The sequence below is a fragment of the Protopterus annectens genome, chromosome 1.part0, assembly GCF_019279795.1.
Source record: "Protopterus annectens isolate FY-2018-M chromosome 1.part0, PAN1.0, whole genome shotgun sequence".
Taxonomy (NCBI): domain Eukaryota; kingdom Metazoa; phylum Chordata; order Ceratodontiformes; family Protopteridae; genus Protopterus; species Protopterus annectens.
The window spans coordinates 1,762,198,537-1,762,216,581 of NC_056725.1; positions in this window are offsets into that span (position 1 = coordinate 1,762,198,537).

Below are 18,045 nucleotides of genomic sequence, written 5' to 3' on the forward strand. Positions count from 1 at the left end.
GTTTCATCAAGGGGAGGTCATGCTTGTTAAATTTGGTCAACTTCTTTGAGACAGTCACCAAAGCCATAGATTAGGGGAAGACAGTGCACACCACCTACCTTGACCTGGCCAATGCCTCTGATACTATTCCCCACTCGGGTATAATAGATCACCTCTCTCAACTAGGCATCACAGATGGGTAATAAACTGACTCACTGATAGAACCCACTTAATCAAAATAGAGGAAGCCCCCTCAAGCAGTAGACCCGTAACAAGCAGTGTACCCAAGGGATTGGTCTTAGGGCCCCTGTTGTTTGGGATATACTTTTTTTGAGGTGCAGGCCAAAAACAGTGGGCCATGGCTGACCAAGTTTGCAGATGACTGCAAGCTGACCGCTGTCATCAATTCCCCTAGTGATGTGGACATCCTCCAAGAGGGTCTCGCCCAAACAGATGGCTGGTGCCAGAAACATGGCCTCAAACCGAATGCTAAAAAATAATTCATCATCATCCCCTTTGGGGAGAGTGATATCCCCACAAATTATCACATTAATAACAAGGGCCTAAGCACGCAATCAGTCATTAGGGACTTGGGCACCCAGGTTAATAGCAAATTGACTTTTGACCACAATATTGCCTCCATTGTACCGAAAGCTTTCTACATGGCCCACCTTATTAGGAAGGGTATCTCATCCAGGGACAAGGAGGTCATAACATCCCTGTATTCTTCCCTTATAAGACCCATTATTGAGTACAGTGCCCCTTTCAAAGCATATGCAGCAGCTGGAGAGACCACAAAGGTTCCTCACCAGGAGAATCCAGGGCCTCAAACATCTACCCTACACAGGCAGGCTAAAAGCCCTGTCCCTCTACTCAGTCACATACAGATTCCTCACAAGTGACCTCTATCTGGCATGCAAAGCAATCTCAGACCCCACCTTGATGGGACTGCTGCATATCCGTAAGTCAAGCTCCACTTGAGTAACCCACACGTGCGACTTCAACCTGGTCTGTGACATCAGTAGGACTTGGCGGGACAGATTTGTGTTCCAGAGACTCCCCATTTTATGGAATAGACTACCTCACTACATCAAGTAGAGTACCTCATTAACCCTTTTTAAGCACAACCCAGATAACTGGATTTCTTCCATAAATAGTTCCATTTGTGTTTTTTCTTGGTTTTCACATTCATCTAATTTAAACAAATGTTCATACAATTTCTGAAAAATCTATAATGCCTCTATAGGAATTCCATAGGTTTGTGACAACCCTAAGTTATTGTGCTATAAGTTTTGTACTCTGATCAGCAACTATCTTTCCAAACTCATGCATAGTATCCAAATACTCCCTCATCCCTCTCTTGATCCTCGTATTCTTTAAGATTCCCCATATTCTGCAATACTGTAACCAGTGTCAGCCCCTCTAAATATTTCCTATTACTTCTTAACCATATCTCTTTCTATTTTATTTCTATCCAGTTTTAAACTGTATTATCATTTTACCTCACTTATCTTCCTGAATTTTCCTTTCGTAGCTGGATAAAGAACCAACTGTGAAACTAGTAGTCTGTTCTGTAGTCAAGCCAAAATGTGTGCCTCTTTCCCAGGGAAGACAAGCACTAAATGCTGGTAAACTCTACCACTCTACAAAAGTTACTTTTTGACAGAAAAGCACAGTAAAAAGAAAGCACTTTAAAACACAATGACAGCCCCACAGAAGTCAAATAAATACAAGTTCTCCTCAGAAAAAAATGTTTTCAGTTACTTTACACTATTAAACTAACAGAAAAAAATGAGCAGTCCATTTAAAAGCGCATTGCAGTCATGTGATAGTCTATTAAAACACAACACACATATCTTTAAAATAACTCTCCTTTTAGAAGAAAATGGTAAAACAGCAGCACAAGTCAGAAAATGGAAGTTTTTCTTTCCAAAATGGACTTATCTGCCCACCACAGGAACATCACAAGCTGACCATCAATACTCCTAATCCTCACAAGAGCATACTCTTCAATGACAGTAAAGCTCCGAAGGGCTGCAAGTCCAAACTTTTCTTTTAGTCTTCTCTGCTCAAGCTGCCTGACAGTTTGGGTGCATAGAAGGTGCCCTGTAGCTTCGGAAGCCGGCTGGCTATTATGTCCTTGGCAGGATATAACCTATATAGCTAAGTCTACTGCAGCAGTGATCAATGTGATTAACATTAATGGTTACACTTCAGTGTTTCTGTATTGAGTACTCATTCTCTGCCCCTTGTAACATCCTTCCTCACCCCAGAGAAGCTCTTACACTGAGTTGAAGGGGTACAAATTGAGAGTTTGACCACCTCCTCTGATGAAAAGGTCTCCACTACAGTTCATGTAGACTCCCTTGAGGTATGTTGAGCACTTTCACAAGCCACTTTAATTCACTTCACATTAATTTAGCAGGGACTCTGCTCTTTCAGAGTAATACCCTTCCTTTGCAATTCACAGATTATCTTTTTTTAAAGACATTTTTGGGGAATTAAAGTGCCCACCCAACACCAAATGGTACCTTCTACTAAGCTGGTAGGCCTTCTCCTATGGCCTCTTGATCGTAATATCTGCTTTTCCCATCAGTTTGCAGTAGGAACTGAAACAGGCAAAGCAAGCAGCAGACATCTTCGCTTCCAAATTTATGATTTTTTTAATAGGATAATGTCTTCCCTGTTGCTGCTGTTTAGTTTGACCAAAAAACAAGGAAGACGAGGTCCAGCCGACAGAAGTTAATTCACAACATACAATACACCATTGACCTAGGTTTCATCCGAATACTCAGACTTCTTCAGAATGCCACAATACTGCTACAAACCACTTAAATAGGCGGTACAATCAATCAATGAATTAATTAACAATTCAATTAAAACACTTAAAAAACAACCAGTGTTGTCAGTCATTTAACTACCTTACAATACATAATATAAATATAAAAATAAATTGCATTAATTAAATTAAAAACCTCACGTCTATAATTAAATTTGAATATGAATAAATTTAAATAAATTTGAATGAAAAATATATAATATAATTTAAATGAAAGAATATTATTGCTTATATTTATATTTAAAACCAAAAATACTGTTGAAAGTGCAAAACTTCTCATGGAATTAAACCTATATGTGAGTACTAAAACCTAAATAATGTTATTTAATGCCTGTAATGTTCCTTAACTTGAATGTAGGCTTGACAGTACTATACTCATTTAATCCAGGATAATTGTGTGCATTTAATCTAAGATGCCATTTTAATTCACAAATATCCAAATGTGTGTCTGTAATCCTACCTTGTTGATCTACCTTTATCTGTTTCAATATACGGAATTTAAAGCTGTGATCAGAGTGGTCAACCAAATGCCTGGCAAGAGCATTAGTGGTTTTGAGATGTCTAACATCCAACAGGTGCTCCCTTATCCTTTCCCTAAAATACCTACTTGTTTTGCCTACATAAAAGGCATTACAATCTTGACATAAAGCAAGATAAACCACATTTTTGGTGTGACAATCAAAGTGACCCGATATAGAAATATAACAATGATTGATCACGAGGCTGTTACCAGTGGCAAAAATGTAGGGACACGTGGAACACCTTCCGCATTTAAAATTGCCTATTGGTCTATTACATGTAAGCCCCCTTCCCCATACATTCATTTCAAACATATCTTTAAATGATAAATCTTTCCTGTATACATAACTCAATTTACTTTCAAATTGGGGGACCAAATCTTTATCCAGCTTCAAAATACCCCAATTCCTATTAATTATTTTCCTAATCTCATCAGAGTCACCATTATATGTAGAAATAAACAATAAGGATGACTTTGACAAAAAAGTTGACCTTACCAAAGAATTTCCTACAGGATTATTCAAATTATTATCAGAATTTAAGATAGCTTGGAACACACCTATTTCCCTTTTGTGTGTTATTTCCTGAAACAAATCCGAACATAATTTTTCAGGATACCCTCTGTTCAAAAATAATGAAATCATAAAATATAACTCATCCACGAATTCACTATCGTCACTAACCATCCTGGCAGCCCTAACCATTTGGCCCTTCACAATGGCCTTTTTCTGGTGGCTAGGGTGCCAACTATTGTAATGGAGATAGAAATTCGAAAAGGTTGGTTTTCTGTATATATTGGATTTGATTGAACCACTTACCCTGTCGTAAGTTAACCTAACGTCCAAATAAGTGGTGGTCTCAAAGTTTAACTCATGTGTGAATCTCAAAAACCATGCTGTACTGTTAATGTATTTAATAAAGGCTTCTAGTATATTCACATCACCTTCCCAAATGATGAAAATATCATCCAAAAAGCGCAAATACAGTCTAATGTGCTTGTAAAACTCACTGGGGAAAATATAATGTTCCTCCCAATATGCCATAATATAATTGGCATAAATAGGGGCACAAGCGGCCCCCATTGCCACCCCAGTTTGTTGTTTAAAGTAATGTCCTTCAAAAAATAAAAAATAATTTTTCAATACAACTTCCATAAGTTTGACAAGAACATTAATTCTATCCTGCTCATACATACCAGTTTCAAACAACTGTTCCTCCAACCACATTAAACCTGTGTCATGCGGTATGATGGTAAATAAATTACATACATCTATGGTTAGGAAACAAAAATCATCTTTGAACTTAAATGCCTTCAGTCTTTCCAAAAAATTCCAAGAGTCCTTAGTGATATGGGGAAAACTGCTTATGCCCGTTTTCAAGTGGTGATCCAAAAATTGACTTATGAAACATACTTTGCTTCTTTTACCATCAACAATGGGTCTGAACTTCATATTATTCAATCCTTTATGTATTTTGGGTATACCGAAAATACCACTAACCACAGGATAAGCATTTACCATATATTCATACTGAGTTTCAGATACTTCACCCTGATATAACATATCCTCCAAACAGAGATCGATATTTCTATATGCTATATTAATCTCATTTGTATTTACTTCAATGTTACTATCCTCCAAAAGCATTGACATCATAAGACTAATATAGTCACAATTATCTACGATCACCACGCCATTACCTTTATCGGGCTTCATAATACGAATATTCCCCATTTGACTCAAATTTTCCATTAACAAATACTCGTCCTCTGTCATGTTGCAGTATGTTTTTCCCTTTCACCTTTTAAAATACTGCCTTAAGTCAAATTCACACAATTTTTCAAACATGGCCACCATAGAATTCAAAGGCAGATTAAAAACGCTAGGTTTGGCCAACCTCTGGTTGTTGCCCATATGGTTGCAATTGTCAGTGTGTTCAAACAAAACCTTAAGATTAATTTTACGTGTAAATAATTTCAAATCAATAAGTGAATCAACAAGATTTCCCCTCCTACAAGGAACAAAATTAAATCCCTTTGAAAAAAAATTAACATATTCAACACCTAGGATAACACTAGAATAATTATATAAATTAAAATCCCCCATACTGTTTACCTTAACAATAGGACTGCTCAAAATCACATGACTAAAAGAACCAACCGTATCACAATTTAAAACACCATAACCAAACACATTGTTATCACTACTGTGTTGCATACCATCTACGTTCATTTCCACATCGGTATGCCTATCAAAACATACAAGTGGCACATCTCTACTTTCCTGATTATTAGAGTTGTGTCCTAATGTTTTAGTTATCACTCCACTACCAGTTCTATAGTCAACAAAAACATCCCCATCTGTGGAATAGCAAGGTGGTGAATGCACCCCCTTAGAAACAGTAATGCAGGTATTAGGTGCCGTACCAACATCTTCCTCTAAAAAGTTGTATGTACTTAAATTAAGCAATGCATTATAAATGCAGTCATTAGTCACTTTACCTGTATATGTTGGAACATAAACATTTTCTTCACAACTAGGCCCAGTATTAGCAAAAACATCCGGGCTAATATGGTGCTCACCATCGCAACCACAAACCTCCCTAATACATTTTTCCAATTGCTCAAATGTCCCCTCAGGCATGCTTGTTTCATTGTTAATAAAGGAATTTGGGGCAGAAGAATAATCAGTGTCCATCAAAACATTGAGACTAAAATGCAGTGATGTACTACTCAATAATACATCAAATTCAGTATCTGTTCCAGTTTTTATACGACCAAAAGCACATTCTGTAGACTCAATTAGTTTTTTGCACTTATCGGTGGAAAAAGTTAAATCATCACTTACTAAACAGTCCCATGAAGAACCGCTACCTACTTTCGCGGTCTCCACCCGCCTCTCTGAACACTGCTGGTGCCATGAAACCCCTTTGGGTGTGCCCCCATCCTAGCAGTTTCGTCCCCCTCATGTATGTGGTCTCTGTTCCGGATCCTCTCCGAACGCCTCACACCCTCCTCTAAAGGGCTCCTGCTACCGTAGTTGAAATTATTGGAACTTTCATGCTATGCGGGGGAAATGACAGCATCCGTTTCTACATTGTTGTTAATACGCACATCCCTATTGGTGTTGCCATGCCAACTAGACAATTTCTTAGACTTCGGATAAACGCTCACGGTTTGATAAACCTTAGTGTCCCTTTGTATTTTCTTTAATTTCTTATTATAGATAACATCACAACTATGTTCCACATCATGCACAATGTTAATATAATTTGTATAATATTGGTCAAATAAGAGATCCTTGCTGATGTTCTCGTTGATGGACTCAAGTTCTTCTAGCAAGGCTTCAATTTTAACCCTATTATATTTAATCATAATCTCCATTATATTCAAACCAGTTTTATTAAACAGTTCGTGCAGCTCTTTAATCATGTTGTCATTACCATCACACCCATTCGGGTATCTCCACACACGTAAACCTTTCGGCACCATCCCAAGCTCTATGTTCTTATTCAAGTAACTATTTTCAAGCTGTGTTCTCTTAAGCTTGAATAGTCTAGTTTCGAAAATTTTTAGTGATTCGTTCATGCATTTACCTTGTTTGCTTTTCGTCGGGTTCCCAATAATACAGTCACCATCAAAGGTAAAGAGATTAGTTTTCCAATGCTCACTGTTAAAGGTATTAGGCTGATTATCCACAGCATTGGAACACATATTGTGTAGTTGCCCTTTAGATGTACCAGCTGTGTTGCTGGAATGTAGTCCAACTACAGTCGATGGATTGGGAGTAGCTTGGGTAAGTGGCAACCCCAAACTCCCCAAAAAAGAGGTAACGGATGCTGTAGGTTCTCTGTCCATTAATGTTTTAATTAAAGCCAAATGCTCTTGTAATTGTTCATTGATCCGCTGCAATAAACTAACAACGTCAGCCGGAGAGCCCTCGTTCTCCATAGAGACAAACAATGTAACCAAAAATTGTACGTCCACAACCAAAATGACCAAAAAACAAGGAATACGAGGTCCAGCCGACAGAAGTTTATTCACAACGTACAATACACCACTGACCTAGGTTTCGTCCGAATACTCAGACTTCTTCAGAATGCCACAGTACTGCTACAAACCACTTAAATAGGCAGTACAATCAATCAATGAATTAATTAACAATTCAATTAAAACACTTAAAAAACAACCAGTGTTGCCGGTCATTTGCCTACCTTACAATACATAATATAAATATAAAAATAAATTGCATTAATTAAATTAAAAACCTCACGTCAAGGTTTAGGTTCATAGGTGTGTACTAAGCTAATGGCCCTGGAGTCTTTACAAGCCTAGCCCATAGGATTACCCTGGCATTGTACCACCTCACCTTAGTTTCCAGTGCCTCTTGTCAAGTAGAGCCACTGGAATGATCACCGGGGTGAATTTTCTATTTCCCATCCACTCATCAAGATTTTTTTTGAAGAGGGCCAGTGAGGTGCTCTGTTTGACATGTATGGGAAGTCTATTCCATAGCATGGGCAGTCCCTGGGTTATGAACCTGTCCCTCCAGCACATTCTGTTGATTGTGGTAATGAGCTTGAGGTCTCTGGCGCATATGGTGTGGAGGGATTGAGATTTCTTTAGATGCAGCATTTCTAACAGAACTGGGTCAGACATGGCTTTATAAGTCGAGCAGAGATCATCTCTAAGTAGATGATATGAGACAGAGAATAGTTAGAGTTTTTTTGAGTCTGTCCATATAGGACAAGTAAAAATGTCCAGAGTGCAACAGCTAGAAGAGAGAATGAGCAAACTTGCCAAAATATATCCAAAGTTTATTGAATCCACGGCAGGTAAAAAATTTGCACTCTGGGCATTTTTTCTTGGTTTTTTTTTGGGTGCTTTACACTATTGTTTGTTCCATATAGGACAAGTGTTTAAGGCCTAGGATCCTCTTTGTGAGGTACTTTTGTGGCCTCTCCAGTTGTTGCAGGTGTCTAGTGAAGTACATGCCAAATGGGGCATTGTACTCGACGATTGGCCTAATGAGGGAAGAGTAGAAGGAGACAGCGGCCTCTTTCTTACTGGATGCAAAACCCTTAACCATAATGAGATATGCCACATAGAAGGACTTTCTGACCACAGTGGCAGTGTGATGGTCAAAAGAGAGGTTGCTGTCAACCTGTGTTCCCAGATCTCTTATAACACCTTCTGTGTTCAGTGGACTACCATTGATGTGGTAGTTCATGGGAACTGGGTTTTTCCCTAAAGGGGATGATGACATATTCTTTGGCATTGAGCTTAAGGCCATGGTTTTGACATCAATCGTTGGTCTCAGGGAGGCCTTTCTGTAGGATGTCAACATCACTTGGGGGGTTAATAATGGCACTCAACTTGCAATCATCTGCGAACTTTGTCAGCCATAGTCCCTTCTTGTTGGACTGGACTTATGAGAAGTAGATACCAAAAATGGGAGATAGGAAATTCACCCCAGGGATCACGTTCATCACCCTGCTAGGCAGGGGTCCAGGGAAGTAAATATTGTGGGAAGAAATAAACAGGGAATTGTTATGGCTAGGCTTGTATAGGCCTTAGGGCCAATAGCCTAGTGACAACCTATGAACCAAACAGGAGATGACCCAGGACTGATCCCTGTGAGACTCCACTCTTGACTGGTTGGTAGTCTGACTTGGAGTCAGCTACTTTCACACTGTCGGATCCATCTGCAAGCCAGTTTGCAACCCACCTAGTGATGTGGGGGTTGATGCATAGCTTAGTGAGTTTTTCTATGATTCCTGAGTGGAAATGGTATCAAAGGCCCTTGGCCAGATCAAGGTAGGCTGTATGAACCTCCTTGCCTTCATCCACAGCTCTGGTGACTGACTCAAAGAAGTCGACCAAGTTGAGCAGGCATGAGCTACCCTTCACAAAACCAAACTGTGTGGGATCCAGAGTTTGGAGAATCCCTATATCCTTGTTTATTAGGTCCATGATGATGCGTGACATAGCTTTGCATATCAGACTTGTCAGGCTAATGGGGCGATATTTGCCATGGCCTGTAGTCGCTCCTCCTTTGTGGAGAGGGATTACTATAGCAGTGCGTCATTCAGTAGGGACAAAGCCTGAGGTGAGGCTGTGATTGAACAGGGCACACAGGTGACGTGCCAGTTCACTCTGTAGTTCATGTGGAACACAGGCAGGGATATAGGTCCCATAGAGGCTGTATTTTTGCCCTTGGACAGTGCTGTTTTAAGCTGTGCAGTAGTAATACTGGGTGCCTGGCAATCTACTATTATTGTGATTGGTCCTTTATGGGGTGAGAGAGGGGAAAAGTTGGCAATGAATCTGTCGACCAGTATATTGGCAATATCTGTTTGCTCGGTATATGAGGCACCATTGTGCAGTAGCTCAGAGCAAATCTGGGTATTGCTGTGGAGGTTCTTTACATAACTATCGAAGGCCTTGTGGTTGTCTTTACTATCTGCTGCAATTCTGTTTTCATTGCTAGCTTTAGAGGATTTGATGAGGGATCTCAACTTTTTGTTGAGGCTGATAAGGGAGTTTTTCTAGTCTTGCGACTTCACCTTATTCCACATCAGTTTCCTCCTTCTGTTGTAAAGTTTGTTTATGGCAGGGGACCACCAGATTGGCTTCCATTTTTTGGAGGAGAGCGTCTTGGTTCTTTTGGGTATGGTGAGATCCATGCATTTGTGTGCGTGTTGGTACAGTGCATTGGTGTATGATTCGGTGGTCATGCAACTATTCTCCATTTGTATGAGTGCCGTGAAGTTAGTCACCTCTGTTCTTAGGACCCCAAAGTTAGCTTTGAAGAAGTTTTTCATGGTGATTACCTTTGTGGGGGTTGGGTGGGAGGGATGTGGATTTCCAAGGTGATTAGTTTGTGGTTGGATCTAACCAGGGAGGAGTTGACTATTGGTGTAGAACAGCAGCCGCCCATGTTAGTAATGACCAGGTGAAGGATGTTGCTACCTCTAGTGGGTGTAAGAACGAGCTGGTCCAGGGCATTGGAATTAATGAATTCCAGGAAACGTTGGGCAAGTGCTTTGGTAGTTTTCCCAGTTAATGGTGGTAGGTTGGACCCTAATATTCTCCAGGGTGCTTAGGAGAATTTGCTAGCTGTCTGAGGAAAAATCCTTTGAAGTCTGCTCGGGATATAAAAATACTAAAACGTTTGGACTTTGATACATATTTAAGATCTATACATATGTCCTTGCATTGTCCCTTTGTAAACTGATTTTCCAGTTTGTCTTTCCATTCTTTTCAACCTAGATATCACACAATATTTTACATATTCTAATTTTTTAACAGCAGCTTCTGCTCTAGACTCAAATAAAACTCTACTAGAGCTGGTCTTTTACTTAGGATTCACCTAAAAGAAGTTTGCCTTTACTTTGATACCAATCCCTGGTAGGGAAGGCAGTCTCTGACCTACAGTGCAAACTTCTGCTTGGCCTTATCCCATTCTATTACCTTTCCCTCTCCAGTTACTTGCTTCTAATATCTTGGTTCCTTTGCCAGTTTTGTCCAGTAAATTCCAGCTCCATCTTCTCTATTTCCTGTACTCCTACTTGCAGTCATCCCTACTGGCAAAATTTCCTTTCACCATTCCTGTGTTGTCATAGTCCTTAAAATACTTTTTGTACCTTTATGCCTATAATACTTTTTTTAATTTCATAGGTTCATACTAGGCTATCTGCCCTAGGGCATTTATAAGCCTAGCCAGAATGTGTTTGGCTTTTGCCACCCATTTTAAATTAATTTTGCTATGCCCTTTTTCGAGGTTAGTATACTGTGCCTCTGTCTAACAGTGACACAGAAGTGATACCCGGGGTAAACCTACGATGTCCCATCCACTCATCAGGATTCCTCTGGAAGAGAGTCAATGAGGGGCTCTGCCTAACCTGGACTGGGATTTTATTCCACAGTGAAGGGAGCCTCTGGGTTATGAATCTGTCCCTCCAGCATGTCCTATTTATTTCAGTGCTGAGGTTCAAGTCTCTCGAGCACATAGCTCGATGGGATTTGGATTTTCTGAGGTGCAGCATGCCCATTAATTCCGGGTTGGACATGGCTTTATACGTCAGACACAGATCGCCTCTGAGCAGGCGGTATGCCACTGAGTAGAGCTGGAGTTTCTTTAACCGGGCAGCATATGGCATCTGTTTGAGCCCTTTCATCCTCTTGGTGAGGTACTTTTGGGGTCTTTCCAGTTGCTGCAGGTGTCTGGTAAGGTACATCCCAAAAGGGGCATTGTACTCAATTATGGGCCTGATGAGGGATGAGTAAAGAGGCACGATGACCTCCCCTGATCTAGATGTGAATCCCATCATGATTAGGTGGGCTATATAAAATGTTTTTCTAACCACTTTGGCCACGTGGTTGTCAAATGAGAGATTGCTATCAACTTGGGTCCCCAGGTCCCTAATTACTTCTTCTGTACTTAATGGATTACCACCTATGTGGTAATTTGTGGGCACTGCTTTTGCCAAAGGGATGACTATACACTTTTGGCGTTTAGCTTGAGGCCATGGCTCTGGCACCAGTTGTCTGTTTCTATGAGGCCCTTTTGGAGGATGCTTGTGTCGGCTGGAGAGTCGATTATGGTGCCCAGTTTGCAGTCATCTGCGAACTTGGTCAGCCACAGTCCTTCCATGTTGGCCTGTACCTCCGAGAAATATATACCGAACAAGAGAGGTCCCAGGACTGAGCCTTGTGGGATGTCACTTGTAACTGGTTTGGAGTCTGACATGGCTCCAGCAATTCTAACTATGTGGTTTCTGTCCTTGAGCCAGTTTGCAATCCATCTATTGACATAGGGGTTTATATTTAAGCTGGTAAGCTTATCTATAATGCCTGAGTGGGGTATTGTATCTAAGGCTTTTGTGAGGTCCAGGTAGGCTGTGTGGACCACCTTCCCTTCGTCAATGGCCTTGGTGACTGTTTCAAAGAAATCGACCAGGTTTAAGAGGCAGGATCTGCCCTTAACAAAGCTGAACTGGGTAGGATCCAGTGTCTGTAGGTCCCCAATATCTTTATTTATGAGGTCCATGATGATCCTTTCCATAGCTTTGCAGACCAAGCTAGTCACGCTTATGGGGCGATAGTTTCCAGGATCCGTTGAGGCACCACCTTTGTGGAGAGGGACCACTGTTGCTGTATGCCACTCTTTGGGTACATATCCTGTAGTAAGGCTGAGATTGAACAGTAGTTTTATGTTTAGCTCTTCTTGGAGTTCATGTAGGATGCAGCCTGGGACACCGTCTGGTCCCATTGATGCTGTGTTTTTTGCTTTGGAGAGGGCAGCTCTTACCTGAGCATCTGAGATGTCAGGGGGGCAGCACTCTGCTGGGATAGATATTTGCCCTTTTGGTGGGAGAGGGAGATGTTTGCGCTGAACCTGTCAGCTAGGATGTTGGCAATGTCTGTGGGTTCGGTGTATTTTTTCTCATTTTGGACTATTTCTGAGCATATCTGGGAATTCCCTCCCAGATTCCTAACATAACTAAAGAAAACCTTGTGATTATCCTTAGTGTTCTGTGCAAGTTTTCTGTCGAAGCTGGCATTAGACGATTTTATGAGTGCCCGTAGTTTTTTGCTAATACTGATCAGAGATACCTTCCCTTTTTGGGATTTTGCTCTATCATGTAGTAGCTTCCTCCTTCTATTTTATAGTTTGTTTATGGCTGGGGTCACCAGACAGGACGTCTGCCTTTGGAGTATTGGGTCTTGGTTTTATTTGGGATTGCATGATCCATGCATTCCTGAAGGTGTTCATAGAATGCGTTTATAAAGGATTCTGCAGTCTTGGAAGTATTTTCCACAGGCCCGGGAGCTTTGAAGGATTCCACCTTGGTTTTGAGGAGTGTGAAATTTGCTTTAGAGAAGTTTTTCACTGTGGTTTTCTGGGCAGGGGGTGAGGTCGGGATGTGAATATCCAGTGAGATTAGTTTATGATCTGATCTTACCAGTGAGGGATACACTTCTGGTCTGGAGCATAGAGTCCCCATGTTGGTGATGATCAGGTCCAGTATGTTTTCCCCTCTTGTGGGAGTGGTAACAAGTTGTTCCATAGCATTTGAGATTATAAATTCTAGGAACCTTTGGGCTAGGGTGTTGGAGCTAGAGTAATGCTCCCAGTCTATGTTTGGGTAGTAGAAGTCGCCCAATATAATGGTGTTTGGAGAGACCTTCATATTTTCCAGTGTTCTCAGGAAGGCCGAGTGGGGTTCCTGGGTTTGGGAGAGTGGTCTGTAGCAGGCTGTAAACTGGAAGGCAGTTTTACCCACTGTTAGTTGCACATGGATAATCTCTGATGCTTTGTGCTGTGCCACCAACCTGGAAGTGTGGGTATCTTAGACGAATATTGATACTCCCCCTCCTTTTGTGGTTTGGTCCAAGTTTTGGGGCCGAAAAGCATGATATGAGGTATAACCTGCTAGTGCTGGGGTGCTCTTGGGAGCCTTGAACCAGGTTTCTGTTACTGCACAGATATCGATGTTCTCCATGCTAAGGAGAGTTTTGAGTGCGTGCATCTTGAGGTTTAGACTTCTGGCATTGAGTAGCATTACTCTTAGTTTCTTATCCCTTGTGATACGTATGGAGGTGGGTTTGTCTTTTGAGCTTTGCCTAAAAAAGGCACTATGGGGGTAGCAAGAGCCTTTGCCAATATCCGAAAGCCCAGGGGTGACAGGTGCAAGCCGTCCCTAGCGAAGCATCGTGGCTTGTCGAGCATGTCATCCCAGGCTGACAGGCATTGGATCCCCCTTGAATGACACCAATACTTAAGCCAGTTGTTGAAATTGATCATCTTGTCTTCATATTGTGGCATCATTCTTGGTGAGGGTAAGATGCTACTCAAGGTCAGGGTCATACCGGTCTGGGCTACATGTTCAGAGAGCTCCTCTATGTCTCTTTTCATGTAGTCCAGGGAGGTACGTCTCAGGTCATTCACACCAGCATGGACAATGACTGAGTCATATTTGTACTTGCCTTGGAGTGACCTGAGTGCTTGTGTTATGTGGCAGATCCTAGCACCCAACAGGCAGCTCACTGTGACCTTCTCCTTGTTCAGCCTGGTGAGCGGGACGTCAGTGTGCCTGACGATAGAGTTGTCTATTACAAGTCTATCAGGTGTGTTGTTTTGCCTTAAGGGCTGTGACTGTTCGGCACAGTGGCTTTGTGAGCTATGTGTTGCACATGTTTTGTTTTGGGGTAGCGGTTGCTTGGGTGTCTGCTTTGGAGGCCTCTGCTGCTTAGGTAGATTTTTATTTAGAGTCTCCAAGTATGTTTTTGTGTGTTTATGTGTTTGGTTTGCTGTCGTGGTAGGTCTATGTGAGACTGGAATTGTAGTGAGTGTGGTTTCCTTCTCCTCCTGACTGGTTACGCCAGTACTGAGTTGAGAGAGCTTAGCCTCCAGTTTGGCTATATGGTTGCATCTCTCACATGTGCTGGAATTTGTTGGGAGGAGGAGAGGGTTGTCTGTGTACATGAAGCAGTTGTAACATTGCCTCAAGATTCCCAGATTCACCAGCTGGACCAGAGAGAAGATTGACAACTGACCTTTGGACATGATAGAATAGTATTGGAAATTCCTTTATAATTGAAAAAAAGGGCCAATGGGGAACAAGGTACTCAAGGGGAGTTTGTGAGGGTGTAGTGCTTTTAATTTTTTAGTGCTGACTTATATAATTGCTTTAGTGAGCAAGTGCCAGGTAACTTAAATGCAATGTGTTACAGGTAACTTAAATGCAAAAACGACAAACAGTAACTTTCTTTCAAGTGAAACAAGGAAATAAGTACAGTAAGCAATGCAGATATCACCAGGGATCCACAGAAGCGCTGAAAAGCTGCATTTTAGGTGGAATTAGCGTTTCAGGGAAATAACAAGCAAACAAACAACAAGCATACAAACAAAGTTAGATTCAGCAGGCCTGGATCTAGTCTATGCTACAGCAAACAAGGTGTACCAATTTCAGTAAGAAACAGTTCAAATATGCAGGCTGTATAAGCCTTTAACCAGAAATTCCCAGCTCAGAAGGGCAGAGTCCAGCCTCTCCTCCCACAAGAGTGCAGACCACGAACCTTCTTAATGTAAAATAACTGGTCTGAAGCCCAAGTGCTTAAACCAGAGTTAATACACTTTTAGAATAACATACACTGAGCCCTCAATCAGCAGTTCCCAACTTAGAAGGATGTAAGCTACCTGTCCTGCCACCACAGTGCAGGCCACAAACCTTCCTAATGTAAAACAACTGGTCTGAAGCCCAAGTGCTTAATCCAAAAGACTTAGAATGATAGCTACACTTTAATCAAGTTACTACCAAGCAGTAGTAAATACAATTGAATACTTTAAAGAATGCCTGGATTAGTGCTCAAGTTATACAAACAAAACTAGATTCAGCAGGCCTGGATTTAGTCTATTCTACAGCAAACAAGGTGTACCAATTTTAGTAAGAAGCAGTTCAAATATGCAGGCACTATAAGCCTTTAACCAGAAATTCCCAGCTCAGAAGGGCAGAGTCCAGCCTCTCCTCCCACAAGAGTGCAGACCACGAACCCTCTTAATGTAAAATAACTGGCCTGAAGCCCAAGTGCTTAAACCAGAATTAATACACTTTTAGAATAACAGACACTGAGCCCTCAATCAGCAGTTCCCAACTTAGACGGATGTAAGCTACCTGTTCTGCCACTACAGCGCAGACCACAAACCTTCTTAATGTAAAACAACTGGTCTGAAGCCCAAGTGCTTAAACTAAAAGGCTTAGAATGAGTTACACCAAGCAGTAATAAATACAGTTGAGTACTTTTAAGATGACGCAAAAGCAAAATAAAATAGGAAGAAACACAAATGCAGTAAAAGCAGATACATTTTTTTTTTTAAGTGGAAAGAGAGAAAGGAAAGAGAGAGAAAGGAGTTGCAGAAACTAAGCTGATTGGTCTTCTCAAATGTTCTCCCTGTACTGGGTAGAATGAGGTAATGACACTAGACTGAGAGGAGGGTCCCCGATCAAATTTACACTAGGGGCAGGCAACTGCAAAGCCACCAACTAACAGGGAGGGAGGGTGGGAAACAAACTGCAGAAATGTTTCTCACAACTGAAAAGCAGCAGTGAGCCTTTAAATGAAAGTTTTAAACAGCTAAAGGAGCCTCTAGAAAAAAGAGTTTAGCTGCAACAAGTTATCAGAAACAAACAACCCAACAGATGCTTAATAAAAGTGGACAATTTCCAGTTAATACCTCACACACAGTGAAACTAGCTAGAAAAATACACAGTACACAAAGTGCTATAAATAAAGAAATAAAGAACAAAATAAACAAAAAACAGGATACTTAATTTCTCCAAGTCTTTTGGGTTTCTAATACCTTGATGGGAATGGACCCCATTCATCAGTCAAAGTACGATTAAAGTTCATGAAATAGTATTGTTTCAGTCTTTGATGTTAGCCAAAAGTGCTCTTTGCAGCACCTGCAATTTGCCCAGTAATGACTCCTCCTGAAATTCGTATGATGTTGCATGTATTGGTAACATATCCAAGTATGATTGTAAATTCTTTTTTATAAGACCTGTTGCCCCTACTTCTACTGGAACTGTCTGGGTATCCTTCTTCCACATTGCCCTTATTTTCACCTGCAAATCCCGATATTTTATGAATTTGTGTCTCTCTGTATGTAAGACACTCTAGTCACTGGGTATAGCAATTTCAAAAATCAGTGCTACTTTTGTCTTCTTTTCATGGACTACTGTAGCTGGCTTTCTCGCATCCATTACTTTCTTCCCTTCTAACTTTCAAACCTCTATAGGAATGCTACCTGCTGCTGGAGATTTCCTTGTAGATTGACCATATATTATCATTTTATCTCTTATCCTCCTGTGTTAGGTATTAGTTGTTGAACTTCGTCTTCCTCTAACCTTGACATAATTAATTCTTCCATAAATAGTTCCATTTGTGTTTTTTCTTGGTTTCCACATTAATCTAATTTAAACAAATGTTCATACAATTTCTGAAAAATCTATAATGCCTCTATAGGAATTCCATAGGTTTGTGACAACCCTAAGTTATTGTGCTATAAGTTTTGTACTCTGATCAACAACTATCTTTCTAAACTCATGCATGGTATGCAAATACTTCCTTATCCTTCTCTTGATCCTCTTATTGTTTAAGATTCCCCACATTCTGCAATACTGTAACCAGTGTCAGCCCCTCTAAATATTTCATATTACTTCTTAACCATATCTATTTTATTTCTATCCTGTTTTAAACTGTATTATCATTTTACCTCACTTATCTTCCCTAATAACTCTTGAATAATTTCCACTACCCATTCTTTAAATTCCTTTCTTTTTAACATGTAAATAGGAAAAATGCCAGTGTGTCATTTTTACTTTAGTACCCTGTATTTATATCTTAGTTTTTATTGGTGAAATGATCTGAAATAGTTATTGGGTGTGTATCTAAGTTTTCAATTAAATGAACATGGTACTGTGAGATTTAATTTATATCCATACTAGGCCAGTTATTGTACCTTGCAGAGTAATGTGTAAATTCTGTCTGAGGTCCTACTACTTGAATTGACATCTTTCATACCAAATATTTTCATAAATTTCCACTCTCTTTTGTTATATTTTTCCTTCTAGGTTCCCCGGATACATCCACAGTGGTCTAAATTAAGTTCCAGTCCCAACCTATAAAAATATTCCCTGCTGGA